Below are 8,895 nucleotides of genomic sequence, written 5' to 3'. Positions count from 1 at the left end.
CCTCTCCAAAGTACTCACTACTTGGATACCAAGTTGCCTATATACCTACAAGTTACAGTGCAAGAAAAGGCATGTAGTAGCACAAGACTATGATGACATCTAGATGCCTCCATAAAGTCAGGTCAAAAGAGATCACCAGGGTAGATGTAGCAGGTGGGAAGTGCTGCTGGAACAAAAGCTTCTCCCTTGGCTTCAAGAGCAAGGACAGGGTCTTTCTGCTTAAGTTAGACCCAAATAACAGAAGTCAGCTGGAACACTGGCTTAATGTTAGTTCATGTGAGTGTGGGCTGGCCAGGACTGCTCTGGCTAATTCCTGTCGCACAGCACTGGAGACATCAACATCTGAGGCATGGCTTGGAATGAAGATCTAGTTTGGGCATGCTGAAAGTGAGACTTTGGTGAGTCACAGAGGCAAAAAATATCAAAGAGACAGGTGGAAGCATGGATATGGGTAAAAGGGGAAAGGTCATGAGGAGAAGAGATAAAGCTGTGTGTCACCAATTAACAGGTGGCATTGAAACGTACATATAGCATTGGTCAATTTTGTGAATACACCAGTAATGATTTGAAACGAATGCTGATGAAAGTTAAAGAGGAAAGCACAAAAGCAGGACTATAGCTGAACGTCAAGAAGACTACAGGAATGACAACAGAAGATTTATGTAACTTTAAAGTTGACAACAAGGACATTGAACTTGTCAATGATTATCAATACCTTAGCACAATCATTAAGCAAAATGGAGACAATAGTCAAGAAATCAGACGAAGGCTAGGACTGGGGAGGGCAGCTATGAGAGAATTAGAAAAGGTCCTCAAATACAAACATGTATCACTGAACACTAAAGTCAGGATCATTCAGACCATGATACTCCCGATCTCTATGTATGGATGTGAAAGTTGGACAGTGAAAAAAGCAGATAAGAGAAAAATCAACTCATTTGAAATGTGGTGTTGGAGGAGAGCTTTGTGCAATAATGACTGCAAAAAAGACAAATAATTGGGTGTTAGAACAAATTAAACCAGAACTATCACTAGAAGCTAAAATAATGAAACTGAGGTTATCGTATTTTGGACACATAATGAGAAGTCATGATTCGCTAGAAAAGACAATAATGCTGGGGAAAACAGAAGGGAGTAGAAAAAGAGGAAGACCAAAGAAGAGATGGATTGATTCCATAAAGGAAGCCACAGACCTGAATTTACAAGATCGGAACAGGATGGTTCACGACAGATGCTATTGGAGCTCGCCGAGTCATAGGGTCGCCATAAGTCGTGATTGAGTTGAAGACACATAACAACAAACAACAATTTGTGAGCACATTGCACTATGCCAGTGATGCCTGCAGGAAAAGGCATATGTTTAATTGAAAGCAAGTGTGTTGAGCTGTATGGCAGAAGAGAAAGCCAAAAGATTAAAACTCCAGAGTTACCACCAGCCAACCTTGATGGGCAATGTCCAATCCAAACTCTGTTGGCCAGAATAATCCAGGCAATGAACCCTCTTCAAGATAATTTGTTCCCTCTCTCACAATTGCATTCCACCAGTTGTATTGAGTTGTATTCAGCGTAGCTCTAAGTCAAGTTCTTATCAGTGCAAGGATTACTGTTACAGCAATGAGACTTCCCCTTCCTCTCCCCATATGCTCCCTAATCTGTTCTAGGGGTTCTCCTAATTATCCAGAGCAAATTTGGGAAGCTTGTGGGGCACACATGGGGGAGGAGAAGAGGGGAAAGTCCAATTGTGCCAGCGGTAATCCTTGCGCTGATGGGATGAGTTAGTAGAACACCATCCTTTAGCTGGACAGACCTAGGGGTTGAAAGATGTTGTATTTTTATAGTAGTATCAAATTGCCATCATCACTCCCTTTTGCCATCTCATGCAAAATCTGATAGATGTTCTGGCCACAAAAAGTTGTGCTTGCATTACTGTGGAGGTGGAGCAAAAAACCTGCTGTTGGATTTTCCTGTTTCAATACTGGGCCTTAAAGTATAAGTCAGTTCCTTCCCCCTCCCCTGTTTTTTTAATTATTATTATTTTGCACTGTAACAAGAACTCAGAAATAGGAATGTGATATGACACAGGACAGCAGGGAAAGACAAATTTTCAGTAGAATGCTAAAATGTAAAATGACAAAAGCAGAAAAGATGGATTTTATCTGTCTGCAGTTTTATTTTCCTCATGACTGCTTTAAGCGAAGAGACCAACCATATGTTGTAACACCTCTGCAGTAACTCAAAAGGATTGCTGTGACCTTTGCTGCTTCAGCCAGGCTGATTAACTGCAGATTTCTCTTTCCTAATATCAGCTGACCAGTCAGCCTCTATGATTCTGCTTTGTTATTTTATTTTATTTTTTTTAATGAGAATTATACAAGGATCTTTTGTGTTCCCCCTTTCATAGGGAAAATAATAAAATAATAAAGAGGGAATGGGACATTAAAATAAAATATCTTTCACAATTAACTTCACATTTTTTAAAAAAATGTAAGAGGTCTACTGCAGCAGATCCTATTTTCTAGCAGTGATTTTTTTAAAGGTTTCTAATTTCTCAGTAGTAGTCCCTTCCTGAAACTATACAAATACCTCTCTTATAGGGTCTTTCACAGTGAAAAAAGCAAACTCTCTTATTCCAAATTGTCAATAGGGTCATATTATCTGACAGTAAGTAATACTGCAACAAGTGACCTGCAAAAAAAAGCCATATGGCAAAGGCATCAATATGATGCCTGTGGGCACAGCGATGTCTTTCAGGTCTTCCGCTGACACCAGTGAAGCCTCTGAATGACCCCCACCCCATTGTTTTTGAGGTGGTGACAGTGTTTACCTTTTTCTCCCTTGAAAAGTATATAAAGCTGAAGGAGGAAGTTAGAAGAGTGGCACTCTTTCACATTGCCTCTTTCAACTCTATGTGCTTTTCAAGTCTCATTTTAATTCTGCTGAATCAAACGTTTACCCAGGTCACTTGGAAAAGTGGTGTGTGCACTTTCTCTTTCTGTGTCATTGGGGGGGGAGCTGATCCCAGGTAACAGGAAAAAGAAATGATCAGAGGCGTGGCACCCATGGCACTCTCAAAAATTCAAATGTGCCCACGGGCCCTGCAGTATGGAGTGCTCCTGATTAGGGTTCCAGCAACTCCATTCCCTTCCCTTCCTCCCTCCCTCACACCAAACAGCCAGTAAGCATTCTGTGCACAGGAAGCATGCTCTGTCCTCATCATCATTGTGCTCTTTTGGGGAAGATTGCCCCCCTTAGGGTATTTTTTTCTAAAGATTTTTGCTCTTCTGAAACCTTGGGGCTCCCCTAATTTTAATATTTCCCTCTGGTGCATGGAAGGAGCCATTTTGGCTATATAAAGATTGCAAAAACACAAAACGAAGAGAACAGGCTCAAGTGTTCACTAGTACAAGACTTTTTATGGTAGCTCTATGCATTTCAGAGTGGAACTCCTTCAAAAGCTTAACAATTTTAGAAGTTCTTAAAATTTAAAGACACATTCTTAAAGTCTGAACGGCTCAAGAACCAACTTTAAAAAGTGGCAGAACAAAAGATATATTCTCCATATCTTCATTAAACCTCCAAATTTTAAGAACTTGTACCAGTGAGCACTGGAGCCTTTTTCCTTGTGCTATATAAGGATTGCAGTCAGAAAACTGAGATCACTACTAGTATGTGTGGGTGCGCTGAAGGCAAGCATCTCACTTGGGTCTTACTTCATGTGCTTCCATCCATTTTTTTTCCTTTTAGGTGTTGAAGTATAACAGTGCAACCAATCAGTGGATCCTAAGGCTTCTACATGCAACCAAATGCTTGTTGTGGCCTGGGAGGAGATTTGAGGGGGCTTTCCCAAAGGAAATGTGGCTTATTGTCCATATTGCTGGAGTTGGCAGGGGCTGTAGCTGGGAGAGAGTGGCTTATGACAGCTCTACAGTGCAGTTCACACTGAATGCTACAGATGAGGCTCAGTTTACAACAACCTTTCTGTGTTGCCCAGAGCAATCAGACCCCAATTACATGTTCGAGGTTGGGCTTTATTATTACAAGGGACACTGCATTAGAAAGACAAGGAAAAGTTTAAATACTTTGGGATTATTTGCTATCCTCAATTCAAAAGTCATTGGAGCAAACATTTAAGCAAAGAAGGATTTAAGAACCATTGCAAAGACCCAAGAATTAATTATTTGTGTCCCAGCATAAACATACATTTTGATGGCATTGTCTAAGTTACCTTTTGAGTGAGGGATAGCAATTGTTGGGAGAAGCGCTCACCTCACAACTGATGAGGGGTGGATGTGTGTATGCGTGTGTGCATGCTCAATTGTCTTTCATTTTGCAGAGCAAATCATCCACTGGCACCAGTCCCGTAATGCCCTGTGAGTGCCAAGGTTACTGGAAAATGGCAGGTGGGCTGGTTGAGAGGATAATACTACCAGAAATGTTCAACATATAAACATTGAAGTCTTGTACAACAGACCAATACAGCTCCTCATTATCTGGGATGATTCTGCAATAGACTAACCCAAATTAGTGTTCTAACATTAATCCTGATGCAAGCATCCCCCACTAGGTCCATGTGGGACCTGCCTTTGAAACTTTTCCATATTAGAAGATCACAGATTAATGCTTATCGTTTCCGTGTTCCCAAGATTCTGTCTGGACTTAATGGCAGTGCTATTCATCTTCATAATCTATGTATATCCTGTTCCTAAAACTCTGTGAACATTATCCAGGAACCACAAACAGGCATAATATTGGTTAGAAACTTTGTAACTCAGGCCTTGGCCTTCCTTCTCCTTTGCATATTCCAGATAATGAAACACTCTCACATAGCAGCTTTTGACAGGAAGTATGCACTATACGTGTATTAGGGTTGGAATGTCACACACAGAGTGAATTTTAAAAGATAGGCTGAGAACAACTTCCTCTGTTTCCAAAAATTCCAACAGCAAGTAATTAAAACATCCCATTTCCTTTTCTGCCTGTGCCCTTTCCCAGTTGAGTGCAAGTCTGTGTATGAATTTCATCAGTGGTGAAACTTGAAGGAATTATTTCAGCTGCCTCCACACTCCTTCTCCTCTCTGTCTCTGGATGTTTGGATTTCATATTTCCTTCTCTGCTCAGTTGCTTTGTGGGCAATCCTCGTGTTAAAGGAAACATTCCTCTCTCTCTGTGTGTATCTATATATCTGTCTCTCTTCATAGATATAGATACATGCTTTATTTAAATATTTTTTCAGTTCCAAAACAGCAAAACATTAATCAACATTTCATTCACCAACATTACATTAAGCACTTATTTTAAACTTAACCACCAATTTTCATTTACATACTATCTTTTCAGAATCACCAGAGATCAAATTCATTGTGGGGGCCATAGCTCAGTGGTAGAACATCTGCCTTACATGCAGAAGGTCCCAGGTTTAGTCCCCAGCATCTCCAGGTAGGCCTGGGAAAGATTCCTGCCTGAAACCCTAGTGAGCTGCTGCCAATCAGTGTGGACAATACTGAGTTAGATGGACCTATGGTCTGAATCAGTATAAGGCTGCTTCCTATGTTCCTATTGGAAATGCGACATTGTGTGTTTTTGTGTTTATCTCGACATATACCAAAAATGGAAACCATTTCCCTAAGAAATCATGCTTGAAATCATGATACAAGCAAATACTTTTTTCATTATAAGCAATTCAATATTTTGCCAAACCATGTCTTAATAGGAGGTAGCCAGTAGCAGATGGCATGGGGGGAGCGCCACCATACCCCTCCACTGTACCTTCCAGTAAGGAGCAGCAATGTAACTGACTGGAGGTCAGATGAGCTCTACCATGCCACCCGCTACTGGAGATAGTTGAGGATGTTGTCATTGTAAAGACAGCTGCAATTAGGCTGTTGTTAATGAAAGGCCTATTAATTCACATTATGTACTTGTGGGAGGAAGAGGAGATTCTTCACGGAAAACTGCCCCCCAATGTTTGGCTGGCATCATAAGCATGTGTGTGCATGGAGAGAATCTGTGTTTTTTTTAAATGGGCTGGACCTGAACTGGACCTTTTAGTTGTTAGGGTGGGAGGCATAAGAAATTTGTGGTGGCAAACTGCCCCAAGAATGGACTAGGCTGGACTAGACCTTATTTATTTATTTTTATTTATTTAAAGTATCTGAAAATTTGATATGGGTTTATACATGATAATTAATCGCCATAGGGATAAGAGCAAGAACATCATAATTATGTCAATTAAAACAAAAAGCTTAGGAGTACTTTGTAGAAGACCAGATGTTTATTTTCTTTCTGAATCCAGAACCGAGTCTTTCATGACGAGGACTGGGAGAGAAGGGAGCAGGAGAGTAGTTGATAACACTGATATCCTGGGCACTTGTGGGGTTGTTGCACACTTCCAGCCCCAATTTCACTTTGAGTGGAGAGGTGGAACCTGTGTAAATGTGTTTGATCAAAAGGAGAAGGAATTTTGAGTTAAGCAAATCTCTTCTTTTATAAAAACCAAGAGACTTACACATACTTTGTATGAATGTCTGAACCCCCACACCAGTGGAATCCTGGAGGAACCTGTAGAATGCCCTGTTATAGTATTCAGAACTGATCATGTGTTGTGAAAGACTCCTTTTTCTAACATTTTGGCTTCTTGTTTTTCCCCGTCTGCCATATCTTTTTCTCTGAGTGATAGGAACTTACAGTTTATTTATTTATTTATATCCTGCCCTTCCTCCCAGCAGGAGCCCAGGGCGGCAAACAAAAGCACTAAAAGCACTTTAAAACATCATAAAAACAGACATTAAAATACATTAAAACAAAACAACTTTAAAAACATTTTTTAAAAGCTTTGAATACTTTTTTTTAAAGGTGACAAACATTTTAAAAAAAGGTTTAAAGGCATATTAAAAAGCAATTCCAACACAGAAGCAGACTGGGATAAGGTTTCAACTTAAAAGGCTTGTTGGAAGGAAGGTCTTCAATAGGCACGGAAAAGATAACAGAGATGGCGCCTGTCTAATATTTAAGGGTAGGGAGGTTTACAGGGTAAGTGCCGCCACACTAAAGGTCCATTTCCTATGTTGTGCAGAACGGACCTCCTGATAAGTGTTCTTGCACTCGGGTCCTGCTTGCGGGCTTCCCCCAGGCACCTGGTTGGCCACTGTGAGAACAGGATGCTGGACTAGATGGGCCACTGGCCTGATCCAGCAGGCTCTTCTTATGTTCTTATAAGATGGTATCTGCAGGAGGCCCTCACCTGCAGAGTGCAGTGATTGACTGGGTATATAAGGGATAAGACAGTCTTTCAGGTATCCTGGCCCCAAGCTGTGTAGAGCTTTGTACACCAAAACTAGAACCTTGAACTTTGCCCGGTAGCAAATGGGCAGCCAGTGCAATTCTTTCAGCAGCAGGGTGACATGTTGGTGATACCCTGCTCCAGTCAGCAGTCTCGCCGCCACATTTTGCACCAGCTGCAGCTTACGGACTAACCTCAAGGACAGTCCCACATAGAGCGCATTACAGTAATCCAGCCTGGAGATTACCAGTGCATGGACAACAGTGGTCAGGATATCCTGGTCCAGAAATGGCTGCAGCTGACTTACCAGTCAAAGCTGTTAAAAGGCACTCCTAGCCACGGAGGTCACCTGGGCCTCTAGTGACAAAGATGGATCTAGGAGCACCTCCAGACTATGGACCTGTTCTTTCAGAGGGAGTACAACCCCATCTAAAGCAGGCAACTGACCAATTATCTAAATTTGGGAACCACCAACTCACAGCACCTCTGTCTTGCTAGGATTCAGACTCAATTTTACTGGCCCTCATCCAGGCCACCACCGAGTCCAGGCAGCGGTCCAGGGCTTGTATGGCCTCTCCTGATTCAGATGTTATGGAGAAATAGAGCTGGGTATCATCAGCATACTGCTGACACCTCACTCCAAATCTCCTGATGACCTCTCCCAAGGGCCTCATATAGATGTTAAACAGCATGGGGAACAAGATGGTACTCTGTGGCACCCCACAGCACAACTGCCAGGGGGCCGAAAGACAATCACCCAATGCTATTCTCTGAAATGAACCCTGGAGGTAGGATCAGAACCACTGTAAAACAGTGCCTCCAATACCCATCTCATCAAGTCAGCCCAAAAGGATACCATGGTCAATGGTAACAAAAGCCGCTGAGAGATCAAGTAAGAGTAACAGGGCCACACTCCCTCTGTCCTTCTCCCGATAAAGGTCATCCATCAAGGTGATCAAGGCCGATTCAGTCCCGTAACCAGGCCTGAACCAAGACTGGAATGGGTCAAGATAATCTGTTTCATCCAAGAGTACTTTCAATTGCTGTGCCACAACCCTCTCAATCACCTTCCCTAAAAAGGGAGTATTTGCAACCAGTCAGTAATTGTCACAGGGGTCCAGGGTGGGCTTTTTCAGGAGCAGTCAGATCGCCACCTCTTTCAAGGCAGCTGGAACCACTCCCTCTTGCAATGATGTGTTGACCACACCCTGGATCCACTCAGTCAAACCACCTCTGCAAGCTTTAATAAGCCAAGAAGGGCAAGGGTCGAGAGGAAACATTGCTGGCTGCATCATTGCAAGCACCTTGTCTACGTCAGGCCGCATCAACTGAAACCGTTCCCAAGAAGTTGCAGCAGACGTTGCACTGGACACCTCACTGGGGACTACAGTAGATGTGGATGGAACATCAAGACTGCTACGGATAGTTTGCAGGATTGGTTTTATTTTTAAAAAAAGAAACTTGGGGACTTTCCCAGGAGGATCCCTCCGCCTGTGCAGCTCTGAGACGGGCTCCCGTCTTAGATGAAACTTTTTCAGCTTTTAATTCAGTCAGAAGGGTCTTTTCTGACTGGGGATAATTTCTTCCGGATAAGGAAGAAACGTGAGATTTCCCAC

The 8,895-nt window shown here is 42.3% G+C and overlaps 1 long non-coding RNA gene across 1 annotated transcript in view; it reads right to left on the bottom strand.

Annotated features, from left to right (window-relative positions):
- Positions 1-6,249: 6,249 nt before the first annotated feature.
- Positions 6,250-8,895, bottom strand: part of LOC133372125 (uncharacterized) — a 61,975-nt gene continuing 59,329 nt past the window's right edge. Inside the window, exon 4 of the long non-coding RNA XR_009759458.1 lies at positions 6,250-6,424. This is a non-coding gene — a long non-coding RNA (uncharacterized LOC133372125). The remainder of the gene's footprint in view (positions 6,425-8,895) is intronic.

Source organism: Rhineura floridana, chromosome 1 (assembly GCF_030035675.1).
Source record: "Rhineura floridana isolate rRhiFlo1 chromosome 1, rRhiFlo1.hap2, whole genome shotgun sequence".
Lineage (NCBI taxonomy): Eukaryota > Metazoa > Chordata > Lepidosauria > Squamata > Rhineuridae > Rhineura > Rhineura floridana.
The sequence above is the reverse complement of the archived record's forward strand: the minus strand, read 5'-3'. Positions and strand labels throughout refer to the sequence as shown.